At 44.5% G+C, this 27,961-nt stretch overlaps 1 non-coding gene across 1 annotated transcript; it reads left to right on the forward strand.

Moving 5' to 3' along the window:
* Positions 1-12,635: 12,635 nt before the first annotated feature.
* Trnas-uga4 (transfer RNA serine (anticodon UGA) 4) lies at positions 12,636-12,717 on the forward strand. The gene has a single exon. It is a non-coding gene; the product is annotated as a tRNA-Ser (tRNA).
* Positions 12,718-27,961: the final 15,244 nt, after the last annotated feature.

Raw genomic sequence — 27,961 nt, forward strand, 5'->3', positions numbered from 1 at the left:
TAGAACTTTTTTTTAACCAGAGTTTGAGGATTAAAACCAATCACTACCACACCTGGCCACTAATCACTGTGTTTAAAGAGAGAGTGATACCACAACCCTCAGATACTCTGATACAAAAGTTGCAGGGCAAGGTGCAGAACTGAAAACAATATGCTCACCCTTTGCATTCACATGTACTAAACAAAAAGAGAGTGAAATATCAATCTGTGTTTTGTAATTGATGTTTAAATACAAAGAATGGGAGAGTAGAGAGAGGTAGAGTTTCAGTTACAGGGCTGGGGTCTCAGGTAGGCACCCTAAAGAGGAGGAGGGAGAGAGAGAAAAAGCAAGGAGGAGAAGAATGGAGAAACGTCTCCATGAGTCTCCAACAGCACATTCCAGAGTGACATCCCTCCAGAGGACACCAGACTGCTAGTGCAGAAATATCTCAGAGAATTTCAAACAGCAAGTATTTGGAAAGCACAGTTGAGCTAGTAGCTACACTAACCGTAAGAGATTTTGATTAGGGATAATTCCCAGTAAATAAATATCATTGGTTGTGTGTCTTTTATTTAAGGTTAGATGGGAATAAGTTTCATAAATATTATTTTACATTAAAATACTAAGAAAATGAAAGTATACATCAATTCAGTGGACTTGGATACAACTACTAAAATAAACACAATAGCAGAAGAAAACAAAAAAAAGACATAATTTTAAGTTATGGTAATCAATGACAAAACATTAAAATCCAATCTAGGCATGAGCCATCAGCTTGTTCAAGACGTTCTTGTCATCTTCATTATTTCTATTCTCTAGTAGAATGCCCTGCTGGTTAAAGTCAGGTTTATTTGCTATTCCGCACAGCGTTATCTCTGACCAAGCAACTCACTTCATAACCAATGAAGTGCAGTAGGAACCATGTTAGCTGCTAGCTGACTGGCAAGCAGGTTCATGCTTAGTAGCTTTCATGCACAGGCCAGGAATATCTACCTAGGGAATGGTTCCACATGCAGTGGGCTGGGTCCTCCTAAATCAATTAACAATCAAGACAATCCCCCACAAACATCACACACACACACACACACACACACACACACACACACACACACACCAATCTTATCTAGATAATCCCTCAGTTGAAACTCTCTTCCCAGATGATCTAAGTTGTGTCAAGTTGGCAGTTAAAGCTACCCAGACAGGGTTGGGGATTTAGCTCAGTGGTAGAGTGCTTGCCTAGCAAGCACAAGGCCCTGGGTTCGGTCCCCAGTGCCGGGTGGTAGGGGGGGAGCTACCCAGACAACCAAATAATGAAATATTTGGCCAAGAAAAAAAAAATAAAAGTGAAACTTTGTAAATGTTGTTTTTATTTCCTCAGATGGAGTGATGAGGTGAGAACATACCCAAGATGTGTGAGTAAGCAGTTTAGGCTGAGCCCAGGGCATTTACTTCGCTGTTCTAACTATTCCTAGACCTAAGGCTAGAAGTTTATAACCTCTGTACAATCTAATCTTCCAAGATGACTAATTCAATCCAGCTTCTCTCTGCTTCTACCTGAATTGCTCTGCCTAGCTTTATACTAACTTTGACAATATTTTCTAGTCTTATGGTTCCTTCTCAGTCTCTGGCTAATTCTGTGTCTAACTCGTTCTCTCTGTAACCTATCTCTGTAAAACTGTCCCAGTAAAACTACCATACATACACACCACACACCTATTTCTCTCTCACACTGCTTCTAAGTAGCCCCTCTTCCTGTGTTATTCTCCTGTGAGTTAGATAGATCCTGTCTCTCACTCTGACTTCTGTCAAATCTTTCTCTGATTTGTCACTTTGTCTGCCCTTCAGTTAGATGTCACTTTCAAACATGGCTGCTTCCGTCTACAAACTAACCTTACCTTCATTGTTAGGGATTAAAGGTGGATACTAAGGGCATGTCTGTCTGTATTCCAGTCAGATCCAGGGCATGTCTGCATTCTGGCTGGATCATATCTTTAAACATGGTTTCTTGCTAGAGCAGCCATGTTGCTGAATTAAAATTCCTCTACAAAACTTATATACCTATATACCTTGACAAGTTCATATACATATGTAATGTATTTTGGTTAGTTTTACACACACCACCATTACCTTCTCCCATTCCTCTCCCTGTCCAGTGAGTCCTAACCCTAATCCAACCTCTAACCTTTCACTCCCATCCTAACTCCTACCTTTCACCCTAACCAGGCATGTACATGGTACACATGTACACATACAGGCAAAGCACTCAGACACAGACACATGGAATAAAATAAATCTTATTAAGGCAGATAAAACTGATGTACTGGTTGTTAAATAACCAGTGCTTGAAGGCCAAAGCCAAACAAAGACATAAAAAGGCTAAGAAGATAACCAATATTTTGATGCTCAGCTTCTACAATAAGCCAAGGTCCTTCAAAGAGGACCTTGGAACTTGGGCCAGTCACCTGTCCTCTTCATCAGAAAGACTGAGACCCAAGGTTGAGTTCTAACCAGTGTGTATCCTACTGTTGAGAGTCACTGGAAAGGAAATGAGATGGTGACTAATATTTCTAAGGGAAATGACATGGTCAGGGAAACCTTGACCCATCCCAGCCGGAAGTACAAGAAGGAAGTGGGGAAAAGGCCAGGGAGTAAAAGGGTTCCTTGTGGGGCACTAAAATTAACTCCTGAAATGTTCTTAAGTAACTAAACACAACAAGAGAACAGCTTATTGGGATGGAGAGATGGCTCAATGGTTAAAAGCACCGATTGCTCTTCCAGAGGTCCTGAGTTCATTTCCCAGCAACCACATACATGGTGGCTCACAACCCTCTGTAATTGGATCCAATGCCCTCTTCTGGTGTGTCTGAAGATAGGTACAGTGTACCCATATGCTTAAAATCTTTTAAAAAAAATTAAAAAGGGCTTATTTTTGGCCAACTCTTATTACTAAGCACCCAACAGAAAAACCTGAGAAATTCTAGCAAGTCTCTGGTCACACCACGGTGTCCTAACTCACAGGCATGAGAAGTCTATTTCCCAGTCCCCATAATGTACCAGTGAGCCTGTTTTGACTAGCTACCACTGCTATTTTGATGTGTGTGTGTGTGTGTGTGTGTGTGTGTGTGTGTGTGTGTGTGTGTGTGAGAGAGAGAGAGAGAGAGAGAGAGAGAGAGAGAACCCCTCTGATAAAGATGAACTTCTTGGGCTGTTCATACCTGGAAACCTAGTACTCCAGAAGCTGAGGCAAGAGGATTATACACTCAACAGCAGCCTGGGCTGAATGAGCCCATGTTCAAAAAAACAACAAACGTAACTTCTTATGTAAGTCTGCTTGCAGGATAAAAATATCAGTATAAATATTCTAACTACTAAAATAAGGAAACAAACTTTAAAAGTATGCATTCTAATTACTAATAGGCTTTGTACATTAGGGATTATCTAAAAGCCAGCCCCTATAAAGAAAATAAATAAGTAAAAACACTAGGTCTGCAGATGAAGGTCAAATCCTGAGACCTGTGGTAACAGTTGTATGAAGATATCTGTGCTACTTAAATGCCTCAGGGGTTGAGGCCCTCCAACTCTCTGTGTAACCCAAGACAATCTTGTGCAGTTTTATGGCTGCTGAGTATCAGACCCAGGGTCTTTTCCACACTAGCTATACTTACTAAGCTGTGTCCCCAGCCCTTTCTCTTTAATTTTTAACTCTTCTGACAGTAGAATTAAAGATCTGACTTCTTTTTAGCAGACTGACAACTGACTAACTATGGGCCTGTTGTTTTGGTTGGTTAGTGTTGGGTTTGGTTTTGTCTGTGTTTGTTCTTTGTTTGCTTTCAACAGGATCCGGAAGTTGCTATATAGCCCGAGAGGCCTTGAACTTCTGACCCCCCTGTCTTACGAAATGGGAGTACAGACACACATCTGTTGCTAAGAAGCTGTTTTTTATTTTACATAAACTCTGAAGACATAAAACAAGGAGTTCACAGGCTTTTAAAAGACTACCTATCAGACCAGCCAGAGTTACACAGAGAGAGGCTCTGTTTCCAAAACGCATGAAAAATAAAATAAGACAATCTAGTTCCAAGACCAAAATCAGCTGTACCCACCCCAGGATATGCCTTTCAAGGGACTGGTTCTTACAGAAGCCATCTGGAAAAATCACATTCCTTGCTCCTGGCGTGATTTTCATTAAGAAAAATACTTAAAGCTCTAACTAAAACAGCACTATTTTTAAAGGATGTAAAAACTACAACAGATTGTGCTGGCTGGCCTACCACTCTAAATTCCTTAGCCAGTGTTGTAATAAAAAAATGAAAGCTGGGCCTGGTGGCAAATGACCTTAGTTCCCACACTTGAGAGGTGCAGCCAGGAGAATTAGCAATTCAAGACTGTCCTCAGCTACATAGTGAACTGAAGGCCAGCCTGGGCTACAATGAAACCCTCTCTCAAAAGAAACAAAAACAAAACAACAGCCCCATCCCACCCCACCCCACACCCCCACCCCCAGAAAAGAAAGTACATCAGATTTCTTATTGTCCTAACAGGGACAATCTTTGGGTTCCTAAGCACCACCTGTTTTGTTTTTATTAACATATATCAGTTATATAAAATAATCAGTTTAATTATGACATTTGTGTGTGACTATATATGGAGTAGGTGTGGTCTTGCTGGAGTGGGTGTGTCAATGTGGGTATGGACTTAAAGACCCTCATCCTATTTGGAAGCAAACAGTCTTCCAGTGGCCTTCAGGTAGAGATGTAGAACTCTCAGCTTCTCCTACACCATGTCTTCTTGGATGCTGCCATGTTCCCACCTTGATGATACTGGAGTTAACCTCCGAACCTGTAAGCCAGCCCCAATTAAATGTTGTCCTTTGTAAGAGTTGCCTGGGTCATGGTGTCTCTTCACAGCAGAAAAACCCTAAGATAGATAGATAGATAGATAGATAGATAGATAGATAGATAGATAGATAGATAGATAGATAGATATCCTTTGATTAAATCCTAATACTTTCTCTAATTCCCATATCAATTGTAGCTAAGTAGATATAAATATTAAAGAGAAATACAGGAAAGGCAAATATCTATGTCCTACTTTATTTTTCTATTGCTGTGATTAAAAACTGACCAAAAGCAACTCGAAGAAAGGATTTATTTCAACTTACAGGTCATATAGCCCATCAGTGAGAAAAGCCAAGGCGGAAACTCAAGCCAGGAGCCTGTAGCAGAAACCACAAAGGAATGCTACCTAGCGGCTTGCTCATGGGCTCCCTAGCAACCTTTCTTAGACAACACAGACCCACCTCCATCAATTAGCAGTTTTAAAAAATGCCCAACAGACATGCTCGAAGCCCTATCTGACCAGTGCAATTCTTCAACTGACCTCTTCCCAGTGTGTCAAACTGATGTTTGAAGCTATGACATGCACATAAATATAGCCAAACTGGATGTATAGCAATGCTGTAAAACTTCACATGAGTCTTATCATTTTGGGAACCATTCCATTATTCTGTTTTTATATTTATTTATTTATTTTACTTTATGTGTACAAGTGTTTGGCCTGCATGTTTAGACTGTGTGTGTGTATATAACTGGTGCCCACAAAGGTCAATAGTGATGGATACCCTGGAGTTACAGATGGCTGTGAGCTGCCATGTGGGTACTGAAAAATCAAACCTGGAAAAGCAGCAAGTGTTCCTAATCACTGAGACATCTCTCCAGTCCCACCACTATCTTACTTTTGGTTTTGACCTTAAACTCTAATACTCTTCTGTCCACCTCCTGAACGATGGCTACCACAGTCAGTTTCCACTTTTGATATTTGACCCCTCTTAAATCTGCTCTGGTCTTCCAGAGGTCAGCAGTTCCAGGTCAACATAATGCTCGCTACTGGCTTCTCAACCCATCTTAAGACCAAGCATCTATACCTTCAATTTCTTCCCATTGAATCAAACACCAAGAGATTTCTAGCTGGGCATGATGGCGTACACCTTTAATCCCAGTGTTTGGAAGGGAAAGACAGGTGGATCTCTGCTGAGTTCAAGGCCAGTCTGGACTACATAGTGAGTTTCAGAGCAGCCAGAGCCCCATAGTGAGAGCCTGTCTCAAAAATTAAAAGAAGAGGTTTCTATGAAATCCAAAGCTAAGTAGAGGCAACACTACCGACTTGAACCACTACAGAAGATAAAAGACCTCCACCCTACTCCCCAGTTAATACTGACGGGGAGATGGGAAGAGTGAAGTAGATGAAGACCCTCCTGGAGACAAGAGGTTTTTAATTAATATTCCATGAAAGTAAAAATATGTCTCTTCCTTCATCAGTAATGTATGAGATGTGCCCTTCCTTCTCCTATTCTTATCACAAGGACAAAACTCTGACAGGTTCTGGCCAATACTCTGATGTTCCCAAAAGTGAACTGGCTACTGGAGTGTATCTAAGCATGAGAAAAAATGATTACATGACAAATAAAATTGTCTTTTAACTTTGTGTGTGTGCGTGCATGCGTGCGTGTGTGTGTGTGTGTGTGTGTGTGTGTGTGTGTGTGTGTGTGTGTGTGTGTGCGTAGTGAATCCTGGGTAGTGAATCCTGACCCTCTGCAAGAACAGTACACATTCTTGATGGCTGAGCCATCTCTCTAGTTCCAAAAAGTCTTTTTATAAGTATCATCCACATGCCTACTGGAAAGTTACAAAATGAAAGAGTACTTAGCAACCTGATAAAACTCTACTTCCTCCTCTAATTCAGGACAACTTCAATCTCTTGTAATCAGTACTGTCCTCTTCTCCTTGACCCACTCCTCTTCTTTAAAGCTTCTGCCTGACAGCCTATGTCCCATGACTCGTCTTTCATCCTCTAATCATTGGGAGCACAAGTTACCTCATATCGCATATCAGTGACAATGTCTAGTCAACACATAACTGTACTCTTTGCCCTCAGAATCTATAAATTTGGAGGGAGGGATCTGCTCTGTATTTTTTTTCAGATTATAATTACATCTTTTCTCCTTCCCCTTTCTAAACCCTCCCATACATGCCTCCTTGCTCTTTTTCAAACTCATGATGTGGAGGTTTGAATAGAAAATGGCCCCCATAGGCTCACAGGAAGTGGCATTATTAGGAAGTGTGGTCTTGTTGGAGGAAGTGTGTCACTTGGGGTGGGCTTTGAGGTTTCAGCTACTCAGGCCAGGCCCAGTCTCTCTTCTCTGCCTCTCTTCCTACTGCCTGCCAATCCAGATGTAAAACTCTCAGCTCCCTCTCCAGCACTATGTTTGTCTGCACACTGCCATGCTTCCCGCCATGATGATAATGGACTAAACCTCTGAACCAGTAAGCCAGCCTCAATTCACTGTTTTCTTCACAGCAATAGAAAGCAACACATATGTGGCCTCTTCTCTCATTTTTGTTAAATGTGTAAGTGGGGGGAAGGAGGCATAAGCTTTTCAGGACTGGCCATTTGGTAATTAGTATGCTCATTCCTGAGGGAGGCTGTTTCTCCTGCTCTTGGAATTCCTCAGTTGCCTGTGACTCAGAGTAGTGCAGAGAAGTCTCACATTAGCATGACCATTTCCTTGTCCATACATTAGCATGTCTATTGCCTTCCTTGTTCGGCTGGTGTTTAGGCAGTCATGCTGGTGATACTTTGTGGGTGTAGCTTCTGATATTCCAAGGAGACTCAATCTGGGCACAGTCCCTATCCCTCTGGCTCTTACTCTCTCTCTCTGTCCTCTCTTCTGCAATGCTCCCTGAGCTGTGTTCAGGATTTAGTTATGTTGTAGATGTAGCACTGGGACTGGGCTCCACAACTCTTCCCTTTACCAATTATGAATTTCTGTTATGGTCTTGGTCTGTTGCAAGGAGAAATTTCCTTGAAGAAGAATGAGTACTACACTTACCTGAGTACAGAACGACAAATATTCAGATGTAATTAGGGATAATGCCAGTTTAGTAAAAAGTAGTAGTTACAGGCTCTCCTCCAAGATCCATGACTGCACATTCTGTGGTAACTGGCCAGATTTCCAGTAACTTGTGTTACTTTAAACCACTAACTTTATGGTGATTTTTTTATGTGGCAGCAAAAAAGTACTATAAAGCACATACTAATTCCTTAACCAGAAGCAGCCAGAACACACTGTGTAATAGCTAAGGAAGTTTCTGTTAATGGTGGGTAAGTAGAGCTCCTTAAATGCAATTGTCACTCAAGAATGGATGCTGGAATAAAGAGGAGCAAAAGTTGTGAACCTCAGAAATACTCTGTAGTGGGTAGAGAGCTTTCTGCACACGCATCAGAACCTGACTTCAGATCTCCGGCAACCCAGCAACCCCAGAGTTGGGCGTGGGGTAGAGACTAGCCGCTGCAGGTGGGGAGTGCTACTTGCTGGCCAATCAATCTAACCAGTAAGCGTATAGCAATGTGCATAAGAATGCCCCCTACAGGGGGTTGGGGATTTAGCTCAGTGGTAGAGCGCTTGCCTAGGAAGCGCAAGGCCCTGGGTTCAGTCCCCAGCTCCGGAAAAAAAAAAAAAGAACCAAGAATGCCCCCTACAGGCTCATGTAGTCGAATGTTTGGTCCCTAGTTGATGGAACTGTCTTGGAAAGGACATGGAATTGTGACCTTGTTAGAAGAGGTGTGTCACTGATGGTGGGCTTTGAGGCCCAGTTGGTGTAAGTCTCTGAGTCTCTCTCCCTCTCCCTCCTCCCCTCTCTCCGCCTCTAACTTTCCGATAAGATGTGAGCTGTCAGCTACTGCTGCAGTGCCATGCCTGCCTAACTGCTACCATGCTCCCACGGTGACGGCCACAGACTCACCGTCTGAAACTGTAAGTGAGGCCCCAATTAAATGCCTTCTTAAATAAGTTGCCTTGGTCATGGTGTTTCTTCACAACAACTGAGATAACACAGGTTCAAGGTTTAGTAGGAAACTGCCTCAGAATATATCAGATGAAAAACATTTTTTAATTAATAAAAAAGGTCCAGAGAATGAAAGGGGAAGACTCCCAAAGTTGTCTCTCTCTCACACACACACACACACCACATACAAGTAGGCATGCATACACCACACACACACACAATCTGACATCACATATACCATCAACATTCAATCCACTGCTCTGTTAGCTTTGTTTACTGTTATATGAGTCTTCCTTATTTAGTCTGCTGTACTAGAGGTTAACAAAGAACAATGAAGATTAAAAAGAATTTAAAACAAACCATATGACTTTCATTTAATTTTAATTTTTAAAGAGACTGTCTTGTCCAGGCTGGAATGTAGTGATTATTCACACCATTTAACTAATTTAACTACTATTTAAACTAATTTTGTATGTTGTCGCCTTGAATCTCCTACTTATTAACTAAGTATCCTTCCCCAAACAACTCATGGGACAGTTTCCCCTGAATAAATGAAAGGCTTAGAGTAGCCCTTAATGTTTCTTCTGCTATGATTTCTATGATTTTATAAAATGTCCCCATAAAATGTCCCCAGAAAGTGGATTTGATGCCTTTGTTTTGTTTTGTTTTGTTTTTTTGAGTAGCCCAGGCTATCCTAGAATTTACTCTGCAGACCAGACTGGCTCGAACTCAGAGATCCACCTGCCTCTGCCTCCTGAGTGCTGGGATTAAAGGTGTGCACCACCATAAATGGCCCAGATGTATCTTTTTAAATAGTCATCATGGCCAACAGTAGTGGCACATGCCTGTAGGCTGAGGCAGGAGGATTGCTCCAAGTCCAGGGGTTCTGGACCCACCATGTGGGTGCTATGCTTATCAGGTGTCAGAACTAAGTCTGACATCAACGTGGTGACCTCACTGGAGCAGACCAACAGTCTGCTAAGAAATAGTGAGGCAGGAAACCTGAGTGGATCCAAATCCCAGTGCTAATCAGTAGTTGGACGGAGCCTTGGGAATAGTCACTGCATTCCAGGCCGGATGAGAGAGTCTCTTTAAAAATTAAAACTAAGTGAAAATCACATGGTTTATATACAGTTTTTAAAAGGTCAGCAAGGTGTCTCAGAAGGTAAAGGTGCTTGCCACACAAGACCAGCAATCTGAATTAATCCCTAGAACCCCCGAGAACGTGAGAGAAGAAAACCAACTCCACAAAGTTGTCCTCCGACCTGGCCGGGGGGGGGGGGGGGGGGGCAGCACAGGGTGCACATGCATACACACACACACAATTGCTAAACAATTAAAAAAAATCTCACTGCTCCCTCTCCTTATTCTGCCTCAGGAAAATACCACTACAAGAAGTTTTCTGAGAAAACCACAAAGCACAGCTTTCCACACTTAGAGCTTACTTTAATCCATTGAACAAAAGCACAAAGAAACTAGGTATGCCTTCTGAGGCCAGAAGAGGGACACACACACACACACACACACACACACACACACACACACACACACCCGAACTGGAAGCCACCATGTGGGTGCTGGGAATCAAACCCAGGGCCTCAGGAAATGTAACCCTCATGCTCTTAATCACTGAACCAACTCTCCAGTCACTGATATTTCATTTTTTACAGAGAAAATTTCCCTCCATTGTTCTCAATTATACATTAATTTTAAATATAGACTCTCTTACTCTGCAGTCTTGACTTCTCCTAAAACAAAATTAAGCCATAAATCTCAAGGGGAAATGTTATTACTTTGAGGTGGGGCCTCACTATGTAGCCAGGCTGGCCTTCAACACTCAATCCTCTTGTCTCAACCTTGTCGGAAGCAAAATTTTTGATTGAAAATTTTAATCATCAATTCTCATTATTGCCAATCTAAAGTGAAAAGCAATCTTAAGAGGGCAGTGAGCAATTAAAACAACTTTTAATAAGTACAGAGATCACCCTGGTGAACGATGGGGTGGAGGACCTTCGATACAAATATGTCACCCTCATTTATGCCCAATATGAGAATGGTAAGGATGACTATGTAAAGGTCCTACCCGGGCACCTAAAGTTAAGACCCTATTGTCCCAGAACCACAGAGGCAAAGCCTTCATCATGGGTGATCAGATCTCCTTCGCTAATTACAATTTGCTGATATACCAAGGCCTGGCACTTGGTTGCCTAAACGCCTTCCCCCCATGCCCCCAATTCTCCTATATGGCACTTCTCAGAGCCCAAGATCAGGCTTTCCTGTCCTTCCTCAGGCATGTGAACCATCCCAGCAACAGTGAGGGTGAGGGTCAGGAGAAACAGCTGGACCCCCTTTTTCCAGGAAGAGTTTGTAAGACAGAGGAAAAATAAATATTACCTTAAATTTAAAGATAATAAATCATTCATCTGAGTGAATGATCCAAAGGGATCAGTACAAGAAAAAAAATGATCAAGATACAGAAAAGAAGGGGCTGGGGATTTAGCTCAGTGGTAGAGCGCTTACCTAGGAAGCGCAAGGCCATGGGTCCCCAGCTCCGGAAAAAAAAAAAAGAACCAAAAAAAGATACAGAAAAGAAAAAAGGCAAGATTGTATTCTATGTGGGAGCACGTGTAGAATCAGAGAAAATAAAACCCTATAGGCTTAGCAAGGTTAATTGGGAGCCAAGAGTGACTGTCATAAACAGGACAAAAGTCATGCCATTTGGTCTGGGACCTTACTGTACCCCACTTGATCACCTGGAAAGCTTCACCCTTGGGGTCCCGGGATACACTCAGTGCACTGTCTGTCACGTGGCAGCACACGTTAAGAAAGGAAAAAAGAAAGCTGATGAATTGGGTCAAAAAAAACATAAGTTATCTTTTTGAGTTGATATATTTCAATATTTAAAATGAAGAAATTTTAAAGAGTTTATCTTAAAACTTGATAAATTTAAAACATTTTTGACTGGGTCAAACATGTATTACTTTGGGCTGTGACCTCAGTCAATAACTGCCCATGATCATTCCAAAGATTAAATTATAATTTAATTTAGCCCTCTGGGGTTTGAATGTACCTATGTATTTTAATTATATTTGGTGCATACTATAAATAATAAATGGTACACATATATTTCCAAAAAAAAAAAAGAAAAGAAAAGAAAAGGTGTCAAGAAAGTCCACACACCTATCCAGAGGTCGCTCAACACCTCCACTCCCGGCCTCCTCCTGAGAAACATGCCCTTCGCAGGGAATTCAAACAGGGAGGACCGGGCGCGGGTAGGAGCTGCGCGTGCGCACTGAGGTGGCCGCCCACCCGCAAGCCGCCGCGCTTCCGACTGCCGTCCGACCGGCTTGAGCCCGCCCACGAGGCCATGCACAAAAAGAAAAACAAAAAGTACGTAGGGCGGCCCCCACGTTCGCGCTGAACCGTAACGAATGCAGTCCTAACGCTCCCCAAGCCGATAGCCGCGGCTGTCCTCACTTCCGAGTGGGCGGGCCCTCCACACGCAGTGAGACAGCCCTATGGCTCACGGCTATCTCTTGGCGCCGCTGGGAAGGCGGGAGGGCAAGAGCCAGGTCTGCGACCAGAAACCAGGTTAGGTGATGGCTCCCCAAACACAGCAAGGACGGGGCTCTAGGACCCGAATGGACCCCCTTTTCTCTCTCTCCCCATCCACACTGAAGCTCCAGCCACTCCCATGTCCCAGCCGCCCTACCCAAAGGAGCTGCGAGTCACTGCAGGCCCCGCCCACTCGGCCCTGGCGCGCGTGCACTGGTTGTTACACTAAAGTGTCTCCGCCTTAGCTCCTTCCCCGTAGCAGCGATGGCCGAGTGGTTAAGGCGTTGGACTTGAAATCCAATGGGGTCTCCCCGCGCAGGTTCGAACCCTGCTCGCTGCGGAAGCGGGTGCTTCACATTTTTAACTCTTTTAAAAATACAGGACTACTTCAACCCGTAATCTTCCCACCGCTTGTCCCGCATTTGCAATTATAGAATGCCTAAAGATCATTAAATGTCAATTATACGAGCTACCCTGCTCATATCGTGGGAAGAAATCTTCTCTCCTAAAACGCAAGAAAGCAGGTGTAGAACCTTGGTGTTAATACGAAGGACAGACTCGAAAAATAGAAATATGAACGCTGAATACTGATGTAAATCTCTGGGCTTTCCCAGGAAGGCAAGCTATTGTCCAAGTGTAACTAAGGTGGTGTGAAATGGGGAGTTTTTTAAAAATAGTTCTACTTGTAACGTACGCTAAAGTCCACATAGCGCATGTAGCCATTGCGCGTGTTCTGCCTTTTGACGCAGGCTTCACTCTATTTGCCTAGTTAGATCCCAAATTTTTGGACGCAAGACATCTGCCCGCAGCACTTTGATCCCAGAGAGGCCAGCGCTACCCAGGCACTGGGAGCACTTGAAAGGATGCTAGTGGTGCAGTTGCATTGCCAAATGCAAACTCATCACTGGTTAGAAACACTCCCTGGTGTTGTGTGGCTCTTTCTCCTGAAGTCAGGAGAGAAGCAAGGGAAAATTACAAAGCCCAAGAGGCTGAGAGAGCTACAGTTGGAGGGGAGAGATTCTGGTGGAGCCTTCTGCAAACTGATCAGGGAGCCCCAGCATAGATTCTACCCTGTAGAGGAAAAGGCAACAGAGAGAAAGATGCTAGCAGGTGTTACGATCTCTAACTGGTAAGATATGGGGGGGGGGGGGGGGTGATTTTTTTAATAGGGTTTGCTGAATCGGTAATTGATTATTTATGCCTCACTCCTTATCTTAGTCTTTCTGTTCCTGCACAAACATCATGACCAAGAAGCAAGTTAGGGAAAGGTTTTATTCAGCTTACATTTCCACATTGCTGTTCATTACCAAAGGAAGTCAGGACTGGAACTCAAGCAGATCAGGAAGCAGGAACTGATACAAAGGCCATGGAGGGGTGCTGCTTACTGGCTTGCTTCCCCTGGCTTCCTCAGCTTGCTCTCTTATAGAACCCAAGACTACCAGCCCAGCACCCACAATGGGCTGGGTCCTCCCGCCTTGATCACTACTAGTTGAGAAAATACCTTACAGTTGGGTCTCATGGAGGCATTTCCTCAAGGGAGGCTCCTTTCTCTGTGATAACTCCAGCTCATGTCAAGTTGACATACAAAACCAGCCGCTACACTCCTTTAACAGGATAAATCAAGACTACAAAGATGAATTTCAAGACAAGACCCCTGCTTGCCTGAAAGGTGTTCCCCTCTTTTTCTTTTTCTTTTGAATTATTGATAGGCCTCCCAGAGTCACATGCTAACGAGTGTCTTTGGATGTTTTCTATGTTCACATGCAACTAAAACATCCTTTATTCTCTTGCCTTCACTTCTGTTCCTTCATTTGGAGACGGGGTCTACTCTCTCTAGAGGACTTCATCACCACTAAAATACAAATAAATATTATTTTATGTAGCTATCTATTTTTGAGATTGGATTTTTCTATGTAGCTCTGGCTGCCTGAAAGTCACTAAGCAGACTAGTGGGTCTCAAAGTCACAGAAATCCACCTGCCTGGGTTTCCCAAGTGGTGGGATCTGTGCCACCAAATTTTATTTTATATATATATATATATATGTGTGTGTGTGTGTGTGTGTGTGTGTGTGTGTGTGTGTGTGTGCTCGCGCACACACATGCACATATACCTCGCATATGCAAGAAGTTATGTCCTGTTCAGGCTCCACTTCCCCACTTGTAATATCGTAGTCAACCTCTGTCACAACTGGTGGATCCTGAGATGGGAAGGGAGGCCGGAACAGCTGGCAGTGGTGTTGGTTCGGGGTGGAAGCAGTGAAAGCTCACTTCAGATAATGGAAGCTTAAAAAGGAAACGTGGTTTTCTGAGCACTCAGGAAGGCGGCCAGTTCAGGATCTGAACTGAGTTTCAGAAGGGAGATTTTATGTTTTTATAGGATGGGAACAGAAAGCGAGGGCAGAGCTGCGGGGAGTCACAGTGTTATCCAATTGTATCTTGACATTATGGGTTAAGCAAGGGAGTACCCGTTGGAGACTGGGCTGTATCCAGGGCACCAGGATCTTTGATTCACTCTCCTAGACACCAGGCCGGGAGCTCAGAGTGACAAGGGGACAAAGGAGCACTCAGCGATGTGCAGTTTAATTGGGGAACAACAGGCAGTTGGTCATATATTTTTACAACTAATGCAATAACAGCATTCGATAACAGCAATTTCCACATGTTTTACCAGTTAACAGACAATTAAGAAAATGTTTGAAGAAGTGGAATAGGTGTTCGTTCCTAGGCCTGGGGACATGAACTTGTTTGACCCTGCCAGCAAGATGTCTGGACTCAGACAACTGTTTACAACAGAAGTTATTGGACTATAAGGAAGTCCCTAGCTCCCCCAGGGCCTGGCACCTTGAATGTAGTTTCTCCCTATGAAGAAATAGAGTCTGAAAAGACAAGGGTAGTACTTAGAATAAGTTTCTTTTGCTTATTCCCAATGGTTGATCCAAAGGCTGTGGGTGAGCATAGTGACTTAGGAGGCAGCTTCAGTGAGACAGCTCAGTTTAATCGGGGAACAAAAGATAGCTAAACCTTTCGTGGGTGAGTAGGGGCTATAGATGAGTGAACATCATTGGTCAGGCAGGGCCAGGGTCCTAGGGATGCCTCATTTGCATAAGTAGGAATCCCAGATACTATTGGACATGAATGACCTAATAAAGGGAGAGGAAGTTTAATCAAGCTACTGGCTACGTGGCCTCTGGAGCAGGGGGAGGGGCAAAAGTTGGGGCACCAGGACATGAAGTCCCAGGGCAGGAGTGAGCATTCCTACACCTCCTGATCTCAGAATGAGATTTCCCAGTGTAAGGGTCCATGATTCATGGAGAATGATACCCCTGACACGCATAGTATATAAACACAGAGTGTTTCATTCTGCAAAGTCCAGCATGCTGGAGTCTCCAAGATAGAGAGGCACCCCAGTGAGCTTGCAGGCCTGATTTAAAGCACAGCAGGGAATTCCGGGGTAGGTGAGCTCTAGGTTATCTGTTGGGTCCACCTGTACAGACATTCCATTGCAGGGTGTGCTGGGGGGTGGGGGGTCTGGAAACTGTTGTGAAGTAGTTGAGGAAGCAAGGAAAGTGCTGCTGACCCACTGTCCTTGCTTCAGGCCAGGGACAGTCCGTTATGTGGGAGTGAAGGCCGGGGCCTGCGTTTTTTCCTATCAGTAATTGATCTGCCTGGACTTGCCCAGTTTTTAGGCCTAGTCTCCTTAACTGCCAATTCGAAGTCTGTTGTGGAATCTGCCTCGCCTTTTCATGAGGTTTGGACACACCTCAACCCTCCTCTTACTCCAGGCCTGCTCCCTCCCCCCATTCCCATGGCTCCCAGGCTTCACAGTTGTGAGACACTGGTTTTGGGTGCTGGGGACCAAACCTGATTCATCTGCAAGAGTAACAAGTACCCTAACCAGTGAGCCATCTCTCAGTTGGCTATTTCTTCTCATTTTGAATCTCAGTGCTCAGCAGGGGTCAAACCCTGCAAGAGACCCAGAAGGGTCTTGTTCGGGCTGAAATCTTCTTGTGCCCTAAATTCATGGGAGAGGCTTTTGTCAAGACTTTATGGCAGTCATCTTAACTGTGGCCATACAGTCACAAAGCCGCCAGGCCCAAATCCAATACGGCTCCCTACAGATTGCAGTACCCTCGGATTCCAAAAGAGGGCATTGAGTCCTCTGGGGCTGGAATTACAGACAGTTGTGAGCTACTGAACTTGGGTGAAGGGAACTAAACTCTGGCCTCTGCAAAAGCAGTATAGCTCTTAACCACTGAGCCATCTAGCCAGTGCCCCAACTAGAAGAGTTTTAACTTAAAAGAGCCAGAAGACAGCAACCTATGCAAACCATTCCTTCCTTTCTGTTTCCTTCCCACGCCCACATCCCTATCCCTCACACCCCACCTCCTACCTTCTCTTTCTTTCCTTGTCTTCAAACACTGCATGGTCTGGTTGAGGCAAGAGGCACTGTAGAGTTAGATTTTTCAAAACCTACTTCTTAACAACGTTCTTAAACGTTTTGACCTCCTTCTAGCCCACCACCCATCAGAGGTAGTGGAAAAGGAAAGGTCAGTAGGGCAGAGGAGGATGTGGACCTGTTTAGAGATAGTTATTTGGGGTGACTCCAGTCTTCACTGTTAGGGTATCAGCAGTTTAGTTCACACAGATCAGCAGCAGTAGCTCAATCCACAGGCAAACACCATTCACAAATCAGCAGATTGGTACAGAAAAAACTGTGAGACTCTCTCAATCATCCCAAAATTTCACACAGAAGCAGCAGGAAGCCACTGGAATATCATGAAAAGTTCACTGGTGTGTTTACAACAGATGATGGTCAGCAAATAAAGCAAGGCAAGCCAATGCTAAAGCATTGTCAGCAAAGACTAGAACCAGCAAAGACCAGCAAAGACCAGCAAAGCGTGGCAAGGCGAACCAATGCCACAGAGCGTGGTCCACTATCTATTGGGTTATATTCATACCCTTCCCAAAGGACACACCCTAGCAAAACATCACATGCCCTTTTCTAGGTAGCTTCAAGAAAAACGCCATGTGTCTGTTCTCAGCAAAACATCCACCCTAACCTAACCCATCTTCTCACTAGGCAATTTCCAGAAAACATCATATGACACAATTGAGTCTCTAAAGAAACCATACATTTCCACCTCAAGGCAGCCACATACAGGCCTGTAGCTCTTCAAGTCAACCCCACTAACTTTGCATCCCTAACAGCAGTTCCCTGGTCATGTTACTTGGATAGCACCTCTCTTTGCCGTGAGCAAAGGAAATTTTCCCAGAAAACACAAGCGGAGGAAGTAATTCAGTGAACACCTAGAAAAGAATTTTTCTGCTCCTCTTTCTACATTTCTCTTCTCCTGAGCCTCTCACATTTCCACCAACTGTCCTACATGTCTGTGGAAGCCAGCTTTTTCTGACCTAACCATGCAATGAAAGATTGCAGTTAAAATTAAAGATTTTCCTTTTAGACCCCAACTATTTCACTCTTGTGTAGGATGGGACCACTCAAAGTTATCTCTCTCTCTCTTTTTTTAAGATTTATTCATTTATTATATATAAGTACACTATAGCTATCTTCAGACACACCAGAAGAGGGCATCGGATCTCTTTACAGATGGTTGTGAGCCACCATGTGGTTGCTGGGAATTGAACTCAGGACCTCTGGAAGAGCAGTCAGTGCTCTTAACCACTGAGCCACCTCTCCAGCCCCAGAGTTGTCTCTTTATCCTGCAGAAAAGATACTGGTTTCAGAAGCCCAGGGGGAAGGAGGGTGGGGTGCATTATAGCCATACTATCAAAGATCCCTTCCCCACCCCATAGCTTTTCTATTTACTTCTCTTTTTTAAGGATTTATTTTGATCTCTGTTTGCCTGTGTGCATGCTTGAGAGAGAGAGAGAGAGAGAGAGAGAGAGAGAGAGAGAGAGAGAGAGAGAGAGAGTGTGTACCCACAAAGGCCAGAAGAGGACATTGGGTTCCTGGAGTTATAAGCGATGGTTGTGAGCTGTCTAATGTGAGTGCTGGGAACCAAACCACAGTCCTGTCTGGATGAGCAGCAAGTACTCACAACTACTGAGCCATCTCTCCATCTACAAACTATTTCTTTTAACAGAAGATAAACTCTGTGATGTTCAAACTCTGTAAGTAAACAGACAAAAGTAGATTTTTTTGCCAATTACATTCCGTTCATCTATAAGTAAGTGGCAAATTTATAATTGTCCCCTCCTTGCTGGTCTGAGCAGCACTCCCTGTTCTGGTGCCCTTATTCCTAGCCATAGAGGAGGACACCCCCAGGAAGAATTCCACTAATTCTGCTTCCTGCATTCCACTATCTATCTAACCTCAGGGTTTACCCCTAAATATGCTGACAGTCCCCTTTCTTATCTCCCCACTTCTACCCAGGCTAAACCAACAGCACCCCTCACCTCTCATCTCACTCCCTCTCAAGACCCCTAACTGTGCCATCCATTCTCCCTTCCCACCTCCTACCTCTTCTTCGTAGATATGCCTTTAGTCTTCTGACATTCCTCTCAAAACACCTCTCAACTTCCTGTGCGTTCTTATAATAAAGACTGCAGCTCTAGGGGTAGAGAGATGGGTCAGCAGTTAAGAGCATACATTACTCTTCTAGAGGATTAGAGTTCAATTCCCAATACCACGTCAGGTGACTCTCAGCCACCTGTAACTCCAGCTCCAGAAGATACAGCTACTTTGTCCTTCTCAGGCACCTGTACATTATGTACAAACACATACACATATAAGTGAAAAATAGTAATAGTGCCTGGTATGGTGGCACATCCTTTCCCAGTACTTGGGAAGCAGAGACTGGCAGATCTCCATGAGTTCAAGGGGAGCTTGATATACAAACAAAACAACAACAACAATAATAATAGCAATAATAATTACTGATAATTAACAATAGTAATAATTAATAATAGTAATAATAATAATAAATCTTTAAAAGAAACTCTCTAGCATGGCCTTATGGCTCTCCATGAGCTTTCATAGCACACTCTTGGCCCTTCCCTTGGTTTGAATGAGAATGGCCCCCACGGGCTCAAATGTTTGAATACTTAATCCCCAATTGGTAGAACTGTTTGAGAAGGTTTAGGGAGGTATGGTCTTGTTGGAGGAAGTATGTTACTGGGGGCAGGCTTTCAGATTTCAAAAAACTTATGCTATTCCCAGTTCTCCCTCTCTCTCTCTCTCTCTCTCTCTCTCTCTCTCCCTCTCCCCCTCTCTCTCTCCCTCTCCCCCTCTCTCTCTCCCTCTCCCCCTCTCTCTCTCCCTCTCCCCCTCTCTCCCTCTCTCCCTCTCACTCTCTCCCTCTCTCTCTCCCTCTCTCTCTCTGCCTGTGGTTGTAGACCAAGCTATGACCTCTTAGCTTTTCCATCATGGACTCTGTCCTGGTTAGAGTTTCTATTGCAGTGAAGAGACACCATGACTATGACAACTCTTACAAAGAAAAACATCTTAGTCCACTGTTGTCATGGCAGGAAGCATGGCAGCATGTGGGCAGACATGGTGCTAGAGAAGGAGCTGAGAGTTCTACATCTTGATCCACAGGCAGCAGGAAGTGAAAACCACACCAGCCAGGCTTAAGCTTCTGAGATCTCAAAGACTACCCCTAGTGACACACCCCCTCCAACAAAGCCACACCTACTCCAAGGCCACACCTCCTAATAATGCCACTTCCTATTGGCCTATGGAGGCCATTTGTATTCCAACCACCACAGACTCTAACCATCTGAAACTATAAGCAAATTAAATGCTGTCTTGTATAAGTTCCCTTGGTCATGGTGTTTTATCATAGCCATAGAGAGGTGAGCAAAACCCCGCACTGTATGGCTAGATGAAGAGCATGGTCATGGTCCTTTTACTCTGTGAAGAGACCAACGCTTTCGCACCCTAGAAATTCTGCACATGTTCTCATATCATTCTCCTCACCAAATCAGTTAGGTCTCTTTCTTATGTGATTATATACCATTTTCTTCTTCTTCTCCTCCTCCTTCTCATTCTCCTTCTCCTTCGTAGCATTTATATTCTCTCTCATGTGTGTATATATGTGGGGTGTGTGTATGTAACTTCTAAGATCCAGCACTTAGTGAATCCTCACTAAGTAACTTCTTTAAGGGAATGTGGCTATGAGAGTCAGGAAACAAGAAGTCTCAGAGCCATGGAGCAGGAAGGAGATGAAGTCTTTGATGAGGGAAGAAGACTGATTCCAGCTCTGGGGATGATGCAACGCTGCCTGAAGACATCTGTACCCTGGCTGCATACCGAGGGAACACAGAAGCAGAGCCAGTGCTCACCGCAGCACTGGTTGGTGTGATTTATAAAGCTGCTATTTTTTTCTTTTCTTTTTTTTTTTTTTTTTTTTTTTTTTTTTTTTTTTTTTCGGAGCTGGGGACCGAACCCAGGGCCTTGCGCTTGCTAGGCAAGAGCTCTACCACTGAGCTAAATCCCCAACCCCATAAAGCTGCTATTTTAACATGGCATGTCCAGCCATTGTTGTGCAGTGGGGCTGGGGAAGGGAGAATGGGAGACAAGGCCGGCCTAGGCTGATGCTGTGTTCTGAGTCCCACTGGACCAACCTGTTGCTCACTTCGAAAGATCTTGCTACCCAATGTCCCCCAGTGTCCCCTCGGAGACAACCAGTTTCTGGCTGTCTCTACAAGCTTTCCCTGTGTCTCAGTCTGGAGAGCTCTGAGCCTGGAACCATTAGGGGAAACGGTCAGCCCGTCAGGTTGAAGCTCTAGAGAAACTGTTCCAAGCTTTAATTTCCCAGTCTGCATAAAGATGATCAAGAAAGTTCACCCCAGCTCCTAGGAAGGCAGTCGATTCTACCTCCTTGTGACCTGCTCCGTAAGCTGCCAAGGTCTTAGATTATCTTAGCACTGTCAGGTACGTGACTGGTGCAGTGGGGTGTCTGTCTGCCTTACACAGTCCTGGGGATAAGACCCAGGCCTTGTGCATGCTGGGTAAGTACTTAACCAGCTGAGCTACACATCCTCACTGCCCCCAACAACAACCCCACATACATTTTTCTGAGTCATGTCTGGCTATGGAACTCTAGATGGCCTGAAACTCATTACATAGACCAGCTTGGCCTCAAGCTAGCAGCAATCTCTTGCCTCTGCATCCAGGATCTAGAGATTACAAGATTGTGCCACCACACCTGGCTTTCATGTCTGGCTTTAGAAATACAATCCTACAGTTTGCACACAGCCCTCCTTCCAGATCTGGCCCACTCCAATTAAAATGCACATAATCTCAGTACCTGGGAGGTGAGGCAGGAGGATTAGAAATTGAAGATCATTCTTGGCTACAAAGTAAGTGTGAATTACCTGAGACAATTATTATTGTCTCGAAGAAATAATAACAATAATAATAATAATATAATAATACATACATACATATATACATACATACATATATCTGAACTGTAAGGTATGTGTCAATAATCCCAGCTATGAGATAACCTATTCCTAAGAAGGAAAACCTCATTTAGGGTAGTTTTCTCTCCTGGAGCCTCTTAGACTAGGCAAGTCTTTCCAGACAATAGTATCACCTCCACGAGGACGTTGTTCTGATCAAAGAAGCACACACACATGCTATCACCACCATAGATTCCCATGGCTAACATAGTAAAGGCCCGACTCCTCAATTTTATGCCTTTAAAATTTCTCCCTAATATCTGTTCGGTTCTCTATCTACTCCTCATGTGACCCCAGAGAGGCAGTTTAGACTGGCTTACACCCTCCTCGTGGAACAGGTTCTCTTCCTGGCACCCTCGGCTAGAAGCTTCTCTCTGGGACTGGAGAGATGGCTGAGTAGCTAAATGTACTCCGTTGGTTTTGCAAGACCCAGGTTTGGTTCCCAGCACCCATGTGGTGACTCACAGCCATCTGTAACTCCAGTTCCAGAGAATCTGAAGTCCTCCTCCGGCCTCTGAGGGCATCAGGCATCAACATGGTGCATATACATACAGACAAAACACTCATACGCAAAAATTAAATAAGCCTTTAAAACTTTTTAAAAAAAAAACTGTTTCCTATCCTTAATGGTTGAGTTGTACATGCATGTACAGATGCAGACAGTGGGCACACAAACAGGATAGATTTAAGAACATACACACAAAAAGGTTTAAAATATGCATTTATAGGCAAAAAAAAAAAAAAAAAAAGTATGTTCCTTTCTCCCTGTCTCATCTTCAAGAAACATTACAAGAAAGCTTGCCGGAATGTCAAGTATTTTATTCAACACACACGGTTTTTTAAAGAGAGGAGGGTCTTGCTATATACCAGGTTGACACAGAATCTGTTAGTTCAGGCAATCCTCCTGCCTCAGACTCCTATATAGCTGGAACTACAGACACCGAGTCCAGCTAGAAATCTTAATTTGTAGCAAGGCAAACTTGAAATCCTTTTTGTTAAATGATTTGATTAGTGAATAAAGGACAACAGATTTTAATTAGAGTGGCTCCCTTTCATCTCACCCTGCCACGAAGGGCCCCTTCCTAGAGGATATCAGGTGTAATTCTCAGTTTTTCTTATATGTATTTTAAAAACATTATATTTTTTATGTATTTTTCTTGCATGTATGTCTGTGTATCACATGCATACAAGGATCCACAGAGACCAGAAGAGAGCATCAGATCCTTTTGAACTAGAGTTCCAGATAGCTGTTAGGAACAGCTTTCCACGTGGGTACTAGGAACTGAACCTGAGTCCTCTAGAAGAGCAATAAATGCTCTCTGGTCTCTACAACACACGTTTTGTTTGGTTTACAGGGTTTTTTTTTTTTTTATGTTGTTGTTGTTGTTGTTGTTGTTGTTGTTTTATTCTAGAGAGTCTCTCTAATATATAACTGTCCTGGGAACCACTTTGCAAACCAGGCTGGCCTAAAACTCACAGAGATCCACCCGCCTCCACCTCTCAAGTGCTGAGATTAAAGGTGTGTGGCACCACCACACCAGTCTCTCGATGTAATCTCTGTGCACTCCTAAGAACATACATAGTGTGAGCTTCGCTAGTGTACCAATTGTTAGAACTTAGTTTTCCTCATTAAGACATCCCATCTACCTGAGGAGCTCGTTAGAACTGGCTCGACTGGCTCTCTCAAATGCCGAAAGAGCTCACTGAGTCAGAGTGGGCAGAACGCAATTTGTTCAACCAAATCCCCGTTAATGACCACGAAAGCTGATTCCAGTATTTTGATTTAAAACAAAGAAAAATAATGCAGCGGGGGAAGGGGAGCTCAAAGAAAGTGTGACATTTATACAGTTAAACATGACGTTTTCTAATTTTATTAACAACTCAATATGCCGGCAACATTTTCTGTGACCACAGCCTCTGCCCATCCAAGTGCCACCCTGGGTGACTGCCTCTCCCTCAGGAATGGAATGCAAAAGGCTGTCGTGACAAAGGCCTCGGATCTAGAGACCTCTCTGCAGAGTGCAGCATGGGGATGGGGTCGGTCGCTAAAGCAAGGCAGGAACTCCTGCTTCTCTCCCAACACCTTTCAGTCCTGAGCTGCATAGCACAAAGACCTCCCCACCCCACCCCACCCCCCACCCCCGTACCTACGGGTATGTATTCAGCCTTGATCCCTTGCCAGACTGGCTTGAGGGTAGGTTATTTCAGAAGCTAATTTACTTCTAAAGTACAGGTGAAGAGGCTCACAGATGCAGTCATCGATTGCTTTTCCTGTCCCTGCCTTCGCCAGGAAATATTAGGCAATCTGTCACTCAGATCTGCTTTTGACCATTTGATCTTGGAGGTAAACATTCATCTAGGGTTATAAAGTGACCGCTTCTGGGCAAATTGGTGCTTCCTGAGGCACACACCTCTTGCCCAGACTGATAACATCAGCGTTTCCTCCGGGTGAAGAAGTCTTTCTGAATGGGTTTTGTTTGTTTGTTTGTTTGTTTGTTTGTTTGTTTGTTTGTTTTTTTCCTCCCACTGCTCTTTAACCTTCTCCTCAAATTCAAAAACGAAAACGAAACAAACAAAAAGCCTTTTAACTATTTCTCCAGTTTATCTACCCAGCTACAGGCGAAACCATTCATTCACATCTGAGGTGTTCTGTTATTGTTACTACAGTGTTTGAAGACTTCATACTGGGAAAAATGAGCTTTTCATCTTTTCGGCAAGATTTTCTTTCAAGCCACATTGGGTTCCATTGCTCACTGCTCTAACCAAAAACAGAATGCTGGAATTTATTGGAAGAAATTGATGCTAATTACAGTTTGAGCCAAAAATAGAGGAAAATATTTTTCTTCTCTCTACTCTTTAATACACTTCTTTTCTGTTCTCAGTTCTACTTTTTTAAAGTAAGAATTTCATAAACACACATGTTTTCATCAGATCCTCTCCTCACGCCTCCCCTCCCACTCTGCCCCACTATTTCCTCTAAATTTCATATGCGTTTATACCCACTGAGCCCATTTGATGTTACCAGTCTGTATGTACATGGGCATAGGGCCACCTTCAGGCATGGGTAGCCTCTCAAGTGTGGCATCCCTGAAGAAATCCTCCAGTAGTCATGGATTAGAGCCAATAGCACCGAAGCTAAAAGTGGGAATCCATCCCCCCTGCCCCCACCCATGCTGGGGTTTTGGCAAGCTCGATCCTTACGCATGCTGTCCCAGCTGCTGTGAGGTCACGTGTGCATCCAGTACCTCTGACTCTTAAAATCTCTACTCCCCCACTTTGGAGACAATCCCTGAGCCTTTGCGCTAGGGGTGGGGTGTTGTTAAATGCCCCACTTACAGCTGAACATTTCAGTCTCTTAGTCTCCGCTGGCTGACCAATTGTGTGTCTCTGTTAATCTACAGCAAGGAGAAGCCTCTCTGGTGTAGGTTGAGAGACGCTCACTGATCTGTGGATTATAAAGACGAGGATTCCGCACCTCCTGTCTTGTCTCTCCCTCTGCTCTACCTGAGCCTCCTCATTGGGCAAAGGTAATCTGCCTCTGTAGGTGGGAACAGGACACAGAGAAGTTCTGGGGAGACAAATACTTCTGTGCCTCTACTCACAGTTTAATATACATATTCCATAAAGGGTATAAGTATTGTCTTAGTTAGGGTTGTACTGCTATGAACAGACACCATGACCAAGGCAAGTCTTATAAGGACAACATTTAATTGGGGCTGGCTTAGAGGTTCAGAGGTTCAGTCCAGTATCATCAAGGCGGGAACATGGCAGCATCCAGGCAGGCATATGCAGGCAGAGCTAAGAATTCTACACTTTCATCTGAAGGCAGTAAAACTCTGACTTTCCAGGCAGTTAGGACAAGGGTCCACGTCCACAGTGACACACCACTCCATCAAGGCCACACCTCTAAATAGTGCCAAGCATATTCAAACCATGACAAGTATTGTGTGTCGATTAAAGATTTTTTTTTTTTTGGTTCTTTTTTTCGGAGCTGGGGACCGAACCCAGGGCCTTGCACTTCCTAGGCAAACGCTCTACCACTGAGCTAAATCCCCAGCCCCGATTAAAGATATTTTTAATGGGGAAGAAAGACATCCAAGCCCCAGCCGCCAGCACCACCACGATGAATGAATGTGTGATGGGGAAATGGGAAAGATGGAGAGACGGAAGAGAAAGTGAAGCTGAAGGGTGAGTACACTGTGGAGAAAGGTGGTACTGGAGACTCAACGGCTGTGAGGAACAGGCAGTTGTGAGGAGGGCATGGTGAGGTCCTGGCCCAGGCTGCCGCCAAAGTCATTGGGAGAATCTTTTTGTAAGATGTTTCTCTGTCCTTCCTCGCCTGTTTAAGGCATTCCCTGATTGGTTTAATAAAAATCTGCTGGCTTATAGCTAAGGCAGGAGAGAGTAACGGGGACTTCCGGCAGAGATAGGAATTCTGGGAGAGAGAGGCTCCAGGATTCACGTGCCAGACTTGGAGGAAGTCAGACAAAGGAAACTAAGGAGAGGTAAGAAGAAGCCTCGTGGCAGAACATAAAATAAATGGGTTAATAAGTAGAAGGGATCATTGGGAACAAGCCTCAGCTAAGGCCAAGCTTTCATAATTAATAAGATGCCTCTGTGTCTTTTTCCAGGAGCTGGCGAGCCAAGAAAGTTAAATTGTACATGTCTGGGTTGGTGGGCCTGCTGAAGCTAAGGTCTGTGTCGTTGTCTGTGGCCCGAGCTACCACCAAAGGCCAAGCAGATGTCCGTGGTCTGGGCTGACACGGGAGATCATGTGGCTATCTGAGGGCTGTGCTTCCATGCTGGGTCATGCTGATCTGAGTGACCTGCCTGCCACCTGAAGCCATGAGGACATCTAGGTGCATGATGTTCCCAGGAGGACATGTCTGGGTCCATAGTCCTATAGCAGCCGAGAGTCGTGATGTTATCCTGGGCCTGCGCTACAACCAAAAGCAGCACAGAGATCCTCCTGATCTGGACTGCTGCCTGAGGCACTGTGCTGAGCCGGCCCCACCACTTGCCAGACACCCTACTCTGGCCAGACACCACAGTAGAGAAGACTATGATGGGGGGAAGGGGAGGAGGGAGCGGAGCGCGAGTGGGGAGCGGGGCGGGCAGCAGGGGAGCCGGCCCCAAGAGTGTGAGCACAGGAGAGTTGGTCCTGCCCTTGTCTGTTGTGAAATGGTGTGGGTGAGAGAGAAATGCCCTCACCATCCTCTTACCCCTCCTGCCTGCAGCGGGCTGGAGAACTGGCCCCAAGGTCATCAGAATAGGAGACCTGGCCTCACCCCTCACTGACTGCAGCCCTCAGGTGTGGGGAAGGGAGACCCAAAGAGCTGGCTCTGCCCCTTGCCAGCTGTGTCATTAGGTGAGCAGCAGCAGTGCTGGAGAGCTTGCCCTAGTGATGCAAGCACGGGAGAGCTGGAGACCTGACCAACTCAGCTACCACTCGGGCCCAGATCCAAGGCTCTGTGTTGGCCACACCCCAGCATCTACCCCATTGATGAACTGCTGGAGCTTGTGAAGGGGTCGGCCCTGCAACTTTGCATCTGCAGGATCTCCACAGAGCAACAGCAGGATATCTGAGAGGAGTGCCAGTGAGGATCCAGTGTTGAGAGAGTAGCAGAAGCCAGAGGCCTCGAACCAGACCAATGACTCACTGCAACGAACATTTGCACATATGTACACATGTATGAACAAAAGGGTGTACTGTGGGACACACTGTGGCACACAACAGTTTCCATGTCAAGCTGGAGTTTCTTGTTTGGTTTTTGTTTTTTTATTCTATCTTATTTTAAGGGCAGATATAAAGGAATGGGGAGATGAATGGGAATGGGGTGCATGATGTGAAATTTACAAAGAATCAATAGAAATGTTTAAAGTAGGGGTTGGGGATTTAGCTCAGCGGTAGAGCGCTTGCCTAGTGAGCACAAGGCCCTGGGTTCGGTCCCCAGCCCCGGAAAAAAAAAAAAAAAGAAATGTTTAAAGTATATACTTTTAAACACTGAACTATATGTAGTCCATAGTAGACTGCCTGCCTATGATACACAGACTCTGGGTTCAAGCCTGACACCGGGGGGAAAAAAACTAATATATAGTTAAATTAAAATTTAAGTTATTGACAATCTTAAGCATGCAAAATTGAACAGAAAACG

Source organism: Rattus norvegicus, chromosome 20 (assembly GCF_021556685.1).
Source record: "Rattus norvegicus strain SHRSP/BbbUtx chromosome 20, alternate assembly SHRSP_T2T, whole genome shotgun sequence".
Taxonomy (NCBI): Eukaryota; Metazoa; Chordata; class Mammalia; order Rodentia; family Muridae; genus Rattus; species Rattus norvegicus.